The 12115-nt window shown below is 36.6% G+C and overlaps 1 protein-coding gene across 1 annotated transcript in view; it reads left to right on the forward strand.

Annotated features, from left to right (window-relative positions):
- The window catches only part of LOC138331427 (E3 ubiquitin-protein ligase ZNRF3-like), a 56288-nt gene that overhangs the window by 16565 nt on the left and 27608 nt on the right, over positions 1-12115 (forward strand). The window lies entirely within an intron of this gene.

Genomic DNA, 12115 nt, shown 5'->3' on the forward strand with positions numbered 1-12115 from the left:
GTACGTTGGTGTCAGAGCGCATATAAATGTGTTGTAAATTTAATTGAATTAAAAAAAATTTGATGAAAAAGTTACAGTAATAATGTTTTGCACAAGTTTGCTACCCTCTAGTTAAATTGATTTTATTGTAGGTAATGAAAATATATATGCCCCAGTGGAAGTTTGCTAACACATTTTATTGTGTTCAACTTGTTATTTTCTAGTTAATCGGAATTGCTTGGAGCATGGCAGTATAAAAAGCAAGTAAAACTCAGATTATTTCTCAATAAAATTAAAATGTCTTGGAGCGTTTACAACAAATTTGTAAGGCTGATGATCAGCAGACAGATGTTTTCATTTATACTAGTACAGGTATGGCTAACGGCAAGTTCTGTTCATACCAATTACTGCTTATATTAACATTACCACATGAAAACACCGGCTTGATTGAAGTACTTTTTTATGATCCCTGTAATTTAATGAGAAGTAACAAGGGAAAAGAATGTGTTTGTTTGTCAGATATTTGCCTTGTGAAGAGTACTGTATAGGGTCATTTTGACAGGCGTCTTGAATTGGTGCACGTGTACTAGTTGGTGGTGGCTGCTTCAGAAAATATCACAGTTGAATGTTATTAACTTGAATTGGTATGATTAAAAGATGCTGTTTGATACAAAATGATTTGTTGATCCTCACTAAACTTTAAAATTTTCACTATGCATTTGAGTGCATGTGTACTTGATTAGAAAACTTATATCTTGCAAGTCTGATTTCGTTTTGCCAACTTAGAATTGGGTTTAACAGTAAGCATGCGCTTTGCAAAGTGTCAACTTGTTTTAGAGTATTACAACATTAACCCCCACAACAAAGCTAGGGAGGTTTATTCTGGAATCAATTTGTGTGTCGTCTGTTCGTCCGTTTGTTTTGTTTATAGAGAAAAAAAATATCTGGACAACTCTTCCTTAACTACTGGATCAATTTCAATGAAACTTGGCAGCAATGTTGGGGACAATGTGTAGATGACAAACAGATTTGTATTTTGCCAAAAAATTGCTAAAGGTTTACAACAGTAAAGACCAAGAAGTTGCTCAGTTTATAAAAAAAATATCTCCTGGAATATCCGAAATCCTCAGAGTCTAGTTGTGTAATGGAGTAGGAAGGTATATAGCTTGTACTGGACTGAGTGTGTTGATAGAGTATATAGTAATAGGAGAATGTTATCAATGTGTGTTGGCCTAATGAGGTTACGAACAGTGACCAAACCTACACCAGAATTTATCAGGGGTAGCTTATCATACACCCAGCAGCCCTCCCACGCTGGTAAGAGTAACATAGTGCTCATTTCCCCCAAAGACACATTTAGGCTCTTCTAACTCAAAGGCTAGACCAGTCCATTATGAAATCTAAGGGGTGAATGAGTGGGATGGACAAGGGAAAAAAATTGTCACAAAAATCAAGTGATTCCATGTTCCTTTATTTAGTTTCTTTAATTTGTTTGCATTTATGTCCATTAATACGGGGGTTTCGAGATCCCAAAACAACGTGAGTAAAGTACTATTTACCGTCAATTAGTCCCACCTTCTGGTGATTATGACATCGTCATTTGACGTGAGTTTTGTGACGTCAAAATCACCGGAAGGTGGGACTAATCGACGGTAAATTGTACTTTACCCACATCGTTTTGGGATCTCGAAACCCCTGTATTCCTTTGAACATGTAGAGTTATTTAAGAATGTGCCAGGTTTTGGAGGTAAAGGAAAGTAAGAGTAGCTTGGAGGAAATCCATTGACATACAATCAGTACCATTGCAGTGACTGCCTCATGTTGGTTTCGAATTTGCAGCTCAGAGCTAGAGGTGGAGGGTATACATCGGGCTTGTGGTAATATGTCGGAATAGCTTTATCATTCCACTGGTTGAATACAACTCAATTTCTGTTACATCCACAATTCATATACACTTTAATTTACTTGTCACTAAATTCAATGGCTGTAATGGTTTAAAACTTGTCAAATAAAAAAATAAAATGTGGCCTACAATTCTGTTTGGGATAAAAACACTTCAAACATTTTTACTCTGACATTTCATGACTTCACCCATTTGTAAACACACAAAAAATATATGATCTTGTTTGAATTTTCTTTGATAATATGTTCTTGATCATGAGTAATAGAAAAAAATCTTAGTAAAACTGAGCTTTTAAGTCATTGATATAATATCCTTGCATGTAGGATATATAATGTAGATATAAAGCTAGCCTGGTTGTGTGTAGCTATCATGGGTATAAATAGAACACCTGGTATGCCTAGATATTGAATTAAAGCCGCTCTTATTTCCTTAGGATTCAATTTAATTTACAAGTGACAGAGTTCTGAACCTACCTGTGCGCATTTACGATGATAATATTCATCTCACCTGTAGTCGACAGTGACCCCTGACCTCTGCGAAGGTTTTGTGGTTAGTTTGAAAGAGAAATACCTTTACTACATGGATGAATGAAATACCAGGCTTGACATATCAGGTTTCATTGTCTCTATATATGTGGTGTATATAGGGGATGCATGTGTCAATTTATATAACAGGTAAAGTTTTTACCTGACAGGGATTCCCTGCTGATAGGTGGTCCCTTTGTACAGGTGGTCACTTTATACAGGTAGTCATTTATACAGGTAGACTTTGGACAAGAATGTGGTCCCTTTTATACAAATCGTCACTTTATACAGGCAGTCACTTTATACAGATGGGTCAATTATACAGGTTGGTAAATCTATACAGGTGGACACTTTATACAGATGGTCATTGTATATGTAGTTCCTTAATACAGGAATGTGGTCCCTTTATACAAGTGTTCCTTTTATACAGTTAGTCACTTTATACAGGTGGTTCATGTTTACAGGTGGACACTTTATACAGGTGGTTCATTTATACAGGTGATTGATTTAAACAGGTTTGCATTGAGTGGTTTATATATAAACAGGTTATCTCTCTTGATAGTTGTGTTTTATACAGATAGATGGTCAATTAACACAGATTTACATAAGTGGTCCCCTTTTACAGGTGGTGTTTTTCTTGTGGTTCATTTACAGAGGTTGACATTCACCAAAAAGGTAGTAGACAGGATATAAAAGGGGGACAACTGGGAAAATAATTACCAGTACTGTACTTGGACGCAACCAGGACTTTTCTCCAATTCACATGCATACTTTGATTCATTATACATGACATGCTGTTAGTTGACTTTTACAAATGGGTACAACCTGTTTGATGTACATGAAGGCTACAAATTAAACTTAATGCTTTAAGTGTAAAATTAATGAACTGAGATGTAAAACGGTTAAATGAATTATCACCAGTCAGAATGTTGTCTTGCTAATGTCACATGGCAATTTTAAGCTGGATCTTTGATCCTATCAACTTGACTATGCATATATTTATACATTATACAGGAAGTTACGTATTCGATTCAATAAGGGCTCATATCCCTATTAGCGCCCCTCCCCATTTTGATTCCTCAATTTCAATTGCCCGGGCGTAAATTAAGACTAAAACTATCAAAACTGTATAGGTTTGCACTTTTTTTTTTGCAATAATTTCGTCTTGATAAGCATCTTTTCATTTTTTCAATTTTCTAAATGCCCTGGGCGCTTATGGGGGTAGAATACAGTATGTGGTTCTAAAGCTGCTATATGTTGTATGTCATCCATTCAGTTTACCATATTTGGTTTGATGTTCGTCCTAAAACAGTTAGGGGTGTTTTACATACAGTGTGCATTTGTCCAGGTTAAGAGGTGGGGAAAAAGCCAGAGTACCCGAAGAAAAAATGGTGTTTAAGGGAAAAAGCCAGAGTACCCAAAGAAAAAATGGTGTTTAAGGGAAAAAGCCAGAGTACCCAAAGAAAAAATGGTGTTTAAGGGAAAAAGCCAGAGTACCCAAAGAAAAAATGGTGTTTAAGGGAAAAAGCCAGAGTACCCAAAGAAAAAATGGTGTTTAAGGGAAAAAGCCAGAGTACCCAAAGAAAAAATGGTGTTTAAGATGGCCAAGTGGTCCTTATAATACACAGGGCAAAATATGTGATGAAATGACCTTTAGAGACCTTGATAAAGTAGTCTTATTAAGCAGGTAGTCTTTGTACAGAGGTGGCTATCAGCTAAAGCAGTTTTTACTGTACGTCAATGAAAGGAACGTCATAAATGTTTCTTCTGCAATTTATTGAAGTACAAGATTTAGAATATCTGTCTTCAGGACATATTATCTTGGACTACCTACTTAAAATTCAAATCTACATCTGGTAAAACCTAATTAAGATATTTTGTTTACCTTTTCTGTTAATTAATTGTGTTAAATGTATAAAGGTGGGAAAAACATGAGCAGTTGTTATAATAACTTTGCTGTAGTTTATGTAATAAACAATTTGTGGCGGTTTTTGTTCATGTATTAGAGCGTATTTGAGTGGAGATATATGTATGTTAAGACCCCCACCCCCATCTGTCGGTGATATATACTATCTCTTTGTCGTAATAAATAGAAAGCTCCTCTCATCAGAACTGGTGATTAGAATTGCTAATGAGGCACTCTCAATGACTGTATTGTTCTAGCGGTACACCATGTTATCTATATCATGTACATTGTTGTCTGTACCATATCTAATTTGTTAGTACTTTTTAATTACCATAACGTGTGTCTATGAAACATTCTGTATTAATTTAACAAATTGAATTGATAATATAAACTTATGAGGGGCCACAGTGGCTAGGTGGTGAAATTATATGAAATCAATTCTTCAACATGTCACTGGTTGCTTGGTGTCTTCAGCGGTATTCTTCAGTGATATATAAAAAGGGCAAGAGTCGAGTTCCACTATCAAAGAAGGCACAATATAGATATACTAATATACTGCAGTCTCCCAAAACATGCACCTCGCACTTCATCCACGCTGCACACCGTATACATGCATGGGTCGAGGCCATCCTTACATGACCCTGGCTGTTAATAGGATGTTAATTTAATCAAACAAGAAAACAAAAGCCTACCTGTAGATTTTCTGGTTGTTATATATAATATTAGAACTACATGTACAGTTTCCATGTTGGATTTAGCTGTGATGATGACCCAACATATTACCACAAGGTCAAGTCCTTTATAATCATTTAAGGCCTTCACCTCAAGGTCGCAAGTTTGAAACCAAAGTGGAGGATGCCTTTATAGTTACTAAGTGTTGATTATTGATTGTTACTATGGAAACAGTACAGTATTAATTGTTAAATTGTTACTATATTTGGGAATTTGATAGAATATGCTATGGCAGTCTCATTTGTACAGTAGAATGAGATTATACCGTGAGAACTTTAGAATAACAAACTACCGTTACTACCGTTATATGGCAGTGTGTAAGCTAGGATGTATATATGATGTCCCGACCACAAATATATGGTGCTACTGGGGAATTGTGACATTCATTTCATTACACACACCTTGCCACCTTGTGCAGTGAAAATATCATCAATTTTGGAGGAATTCCCAGCATTTTTTGTATGCTAATTTGTTTTCTAATGAATAAATGTAAGGATTTGCTGTCTTTTATTGAGTGGTAAACGTCCGCTAGAAAGTAATTTTCGGGAATCATGAGCAGAGCGGAATGATTCATACTGACGAATAGAGCAAAGGGAAACGAATGGGAAGCTTCGCATTGGTAATCTTATAACTTCTTCATGTTTTAATTAACAGAATTAGAAATGTGAACATTGTTATTTTTATCATGTCCAGTGCTGAAATGAGAGGGGACATAATGTGTTAGCCATGTCCACCAATGTCTTATATATATCCTGTCCGGGCCTTCCCATCCCTTTTGTCCTACTCTGTCCCGCTCCGTCCCACCCCGTCCCACCCTGTCCAATATCATCCTACTTACCAATGTCTTATATCCTGTCCCGGCCTTCCCACCCCATCTGTCCTACTCCGTCCCGCTCCGTCCCACCCTGTCCAATATCATCCTACTTACCAATGTCTTATGTCCTGTCCCGGCCTTCCCACCCCTTCTGTCCCGCTCCGTCCCACCCCGTCCCACCCTGTCCAATATCATCCTACTTACCAATGTCTTATATCCTGTCCCCGCCCTTCCCACCCCTTCTGTCCTACTTCGTCCCACTCCGTCCCACCCTGTCCAATATCATCCTACTTACCAATGTCTTATATCCTGTCCCGCCCTTCCCACCCCTTCTGTCCTACTCCGTCCCACTCCGTCCCACCCTGTCCAATATCATCCTACTTACCAATGTCTTATATCCTGTCCCGCCCTTCCCACCCCTTCTGTCCTACTCCGTCCCACTCCGTCCCACCCTGTCCAATATCATCCTACTTACCAATGTCTTATATCCTGTCCCGCCCTTCCCACCCCTTCTGTCCCGCTCCGTCCCACTCCGTCCCACCCTGTCCAATATCATCCTACTTACCAATGTCTTATATCCTGTCCCGCCCTTCCCACCCCTTCTGTCCTACTTCGTCCCTCTCCGTCCCACCCTGTCCAATATCATCCTACTTACCAATGTCTTATATCCTGTCCCGCCCTTCCCACCCCTTCTGTCCTACTTTGTCCCACACCGTCCCACCCTGTCCAATATCATCCTACTTACCAATGTCTTATATCCTGTCCCGCCCTTCCCACCCCTTCTGTCCTACTTCGTCCCACTCCGTCCCACCCTGTCCAATATCATCCTACTTACCAATGTCTTATATCCTGTCCCGCCCTTCCCACCCCTTCTGTCCTACTTCGTCCCTCTCCGTCCCACCCTGTCCAATATCATCCTACTTACCAATGTCTTATATCCTGTCCCGTCCTTCCCATCCCTTCTGTCCTACTTCCTCCCACTCCGTCCCACCCTGGCCAAAATCATCCTACTTACCAATGTCTTATATCCTGTCCCGTCCTTCCCACCCCTTCTGTCCCGCTCCGTCCCACCCCGTCCCACCCTGTCCAATATCATCCTACTTACCAATGTCTTATATCCTGTCCCGTCCTTCCCACCCCTTCTGTCCTACTTCGTCCCACTCCGTCCCACCCTGTCCAATATCATCCTACTTACCAATGTCTTATATCCTGTCCCGTCCTTCCCACCCCTTCTGTCCTACTTCGTCCCACTCCGTCCCACCCTGTCCAATATCATCCTACTTACCAATGTCTTTATATCCTGTCCCGTCCTTCCCACCCCTTCTGTCCTACTTCGTCCCACTCCGTCCCACCCTGGCCAAAATTATTCTACTTTGATATATGGAGGTGATTGCATGAATGTAATATACCAACAGTTTTAATTTGAGCCAACTTTTAAGTTTGGGCTAAGGAGCCAATTATGAGCTAGATATTCAGCCCAATCTGAATGTTTTACGTTGATGGGACCGAGCTAAATCATCTAAGTTTATATATATCCGAGTATTGAAATAAATGGGACGAATTCACGTACCATCCGATAACGTTTGTGCGGGACTAGTATCTTCAGTGGTGAACTGGAGCGTAACTATTTGTAATCTTCACGCTGAAATGACGTTAGCTTGGGATATTATCCCGTGGTCATTCCATCACCAATAATAATAGAAACTGTAGTCCCGCACAAACGTTATTGGTTATCACATGGTACGTGAATGAGTCCCATTGAGGTAGGATGTTAAGTAAAATTTTGACAGGTAGGAACTAAAAACAGACTTAAAATTAAACAGTGTCCTTCAATTATATAACAGATTGAGAAAGACAGATTATTATTTCAGCATAATTCTAAAAAATCTGTTTCCTCATTTAAATCAACATGTTTTCTCCAAAAGTGAGTTGTATATATCTAGAAGCCTCATTCCAAATCTGTGAGAAAGCAACTTTGAAATAATTGGTATATCTCATAGACAGGAATGTGATCACTGCATCATCAGGCTATGTCTTTAAAGATATCCATGCATTTATGTCATCTTAAAGACTCTAATAATATATCTATATATATATCATATTAAAATCCGGCGTGTCTAATACAGTTCTTTAAGTGCATCCGTAAGTGCCGTGTTCATCGTTCTCCGCTAAGCTTCCCACTATATGATATTAACTTTTATGTATTGGCTCTGCGGGGCCGGGGGAATAAATATGATATAAGGAGCTTGTTTAATCGCATGTGGCACTGGAGCACTGATATTACACACTTGTAAATTTAGCATACCTATAAAGTCAGCTAAGACGTGTATTGAGATGAAGGACGGCCTGTCTGTGGTTTTTAGGGGTAGGCCCTTATATACCACTTTGTGGTTTCCAGGGTCTCGTTCAGATACATCTTACATCGTAATCAGTGCATAGTAGTGCATACTTAATGCTGTGGCCTTATATATACACAGATGTGATAAACTGTCGACAAACGTATGCTGGAGTTATACATGTGAAATAATGATTACAAATTCACAATATCATAGAGGATAAATTGAGATCAACTATCAAGCGAAATTCACAATATTATAGACGACAAATGTATGATGGAGTTATATATCAACTGTCACATATGTATATATATGAAATAATGATTACAAATTCACAATATTATAGATGACAAACGTATGCTGGAGTTATAGATCAACTGTCACATATGTATATATATAAAATAATGATTACAAATTCACAATATTATAGACGACAACTATGCTGGAGTTATAGATCAACTGTCACATATATATATATATGAAATAATGATTACAAATTCGCAATATTATAGACGACAAACGTATGCTGGAGTTATAGATCAACTGTCACATATGTATATATATGAAATAATGATTACAAATTCACAATATTATAGACGACAAATGTATGATGGAGTTATATAGATCAACTGTCACATATGTATATATATGAAATAATGATTACAAATTCACAATATTATAGACGACAAACGTATGATGGAGTTATATAGATCAACTGTCACATATGTATATATATGAAATAATGATTACAAATTCGCAATATTATAGACGACAAACGTATGATGGAGTTATATAGATCAACTGTCACATATGTATATATATGAAATAATGATTACAAATTCACAATATTATAGATGACAAACGTATGATGGAGTTATATAGATCAACTGTCACATATGTATATATGAAATAATGATTACAAATTCACAATATTATAGATGACAAACGTATGATGGAGTTATAGAGATCAACTGTCACATATGTATATATATGAAATAATGATTACAAATTCACAATATTATAGATGACAAACGTATGCTGGAGTTATATAGATCAACTGTCACATATGTATATATATGAAATAATGATTACAAATTCGCAATATTATAGACGACAAATGCACGATGGAGTTATATAGATCAACTGTCACATGTATATATATATATATATATATATGAAATAATAATCATAAATTCACAATATTATAGACGACAAACGTATGCTGGGGTGATGTAGCTATATAGATCAATATATAAAATAATGATTACAATTTCACAATATCATAGATGACAAACGTACTGCTGGAGTTATATAGAACAATATGTGAAATAATGATTACAAATTCACAATATCATAGACAATGCTTTATAATTTTATTTAAAATGTTTTATCAGGTAGTTACTTTATAAGCAATTTAAAAATTTTGTACAAGGAAAGTCAGCACTTATACAAGTACTGTATAAAATAAATGCTTTCGTTTGGTGAAAAAAAAATGATAATGATTGCCTGTATATATATATATATGTATACAGGAAAGTTTTCAGGAGATTCACTGGTAAGTTTTCCAAAAAAAAAAGAGCCGACGTCTAAATCAGATCTAGATCTAATTCAATTAAAATTTTTACTTTAAAGTTTATTTTTTATTTGTTTAGTTTTACGTCCTATTAACAGCCAGGGTCATGTAAGGACGTGCCAGGTTTGTTGGTGGAGGAAAGCCGGAGTACCCGGAGAAAAACCACCGGCCAGCGGTCAGTACCTGGCAACTGCCCCACATGGGATTCGAACCCGCATCCCAGAGGTGGAGGGCTTGTGGTAATATGTCGGGACATCTTAACCACTCGGCCACCGCGGCCCCCTTACTTTAAAGACTTTCATAGAAAGACACTGTTATAGACTCCATGATCACTTCTCCTATGTAGTAAATTAAAGAAAGGATTGTAGATCTAGAGATGGGTTAGGGAGTCGTGGTCCTGAATCGTCATTTGAAAAACGTTTTTATAAGAAGCTAGACCTAGATCAGTAATAGGCCTTCCTGCTGTAATAATTACAGGTTAGGGTGATTTGTGTACACACATTTGATGTATAAGTAGTAATCTTCTCGGCCTAAATAACACCGTCAACGTGACCAACATTTAGGCGTAGTAGTGTACATTGTTACAAAGCTCGAGTTTGTTGACTCGCCGATACTATTTGGATGGCTCGTCTCAATGGCATACCAGAGGAGTGGCCGGTCGTGAAGGGGTACCTTGAATTGGTACACTTGTTTTGAAAATAAATTCATCTTCCACACACTCAATATCATCATGCTTTCAAAGATAGACGTTTTCCTGAATACATATTCAGTCAAACCTGTCTATAAAGACCACCCAAGGGACAGATGCAGTCAAACCTGTCTATAAAGACGATCCTAGGGACAGATGTAGTCAAACCTTTCTATATAGACCACCGAAGGGACAGATGCAGTCAAACCTGTCTATAAAGACCATGGAAGGGACAGATGCAGTCAACCTGTCTATAAAGACCACCTGCTAATAAGACCACTTTTCTAGGATCTGGTCTTTATACCAGGGTGAATTGTGTTGAATTGGTCATTGAAATTGATTGTTATAATTTATGGCCAATCAGCCTCTTTAAAGAAATCAACTTGTTTGTTAATTTTAACCTTTGTTAAGTAAAATAAAATTTGTATCCTCCTTGCCTCATGTACCTGTGGTACTGCTAGGGATCAGCTATCATATATATTTGTACCAGACACAACTATATAAGCTATTATATATATAAAATTTCCGCTGCACATGTTTTATTAGAGTAAAACCGCCGATACAATCTACAGTTACATACCCACTTCATACTGATGTGATAGGGCTATGGCTTTCTGTGCTGGCGGTATAATAAATACATTTCAGAGATTTTTCATTTGATATGTAATAATATGTGTAATTGTTAAAGGGGTTGCAGGGTACATTCTATTAAAGCGAGTCGGTACACAAAAATACATCATACCTTCCTTCAAGCGTATCATCTCTACATCGACCAATTAAAGTACTAGTCGTTTTTATTACTTCTCTCTTGAATAAATGAAAATTCAATCGGCTTCAACTATACAAAATTTCTTTTCATCTTTTTTTTTATTAAACATATACCTGTACATACGTACCAGGAACAGAACCTATAAGGTGTTTTGATATTTAAATTATATCCGGGATTTACAACAATATGTATATAGGTATACACAATTGATGTCTTCAAATTTGAATAAAATTTTTTAAAAAAGATTTAAATTTGTCAAAAAAATAAAAAAAATAAATCCAGTCTGAATTAAACTTTATTATTGATCAATTTGTTTTGCTAGTTATGTTAATTATAAAACCAGTACTGTAAGATATCACGTAAATCATGATCTTTAAAATGTTTACAGATATTGCTTTTAACTTACACACACACACACAAGTATAATTCAATTTTGCTTGTTACGAGCATTTTCATTGGCTTAAAAATTTACTTTATCAGCCCATAAAGGAAAAAATGGCGTCGCCGTTTATAACGTTGCTTCTGATTGGCTGAAATGCAGCGTACTGCATGATTTCATAGACAAAAGAGTCCCAAAATGAATTTTAAATGTTGAAGAGATTATCTTTAGTAAATTGAATTATAAGGATTAGTTTGAATAGATTTTTTATGTTATGGAGATATAACACAAAAATCTGAGTGTACTCTCATCATAAACCGCTTCGCGGATTATTTAGAGTACACTCAGATTTTTGTGTTATATCTCCATAACATAAAAAATCTATTCAAGTTAATCCTTAAATATTATGGAAAATCACAGTGATGTTTTGAAATATAGACATTTTACTCTTACTAAGCTTGCTTTCTTACAAATATTGGCTACACTCATTTTTTTTGTATTTTTTTTTTCCA

Source organism: Argopecten irradians, chromosome 9, assembly GCF_041381155.1.
Source record: "Argopecten irradians isolate NY chromosome 9, Ai_NY, whole genome shotgun sequence".
Classification (NCBI taxonomy): Eukaryota; Metazoa; Mollusca; class Bivalvia; order Pectinida; family Pectinidae; genus Argopecten; species Argopecten irradians.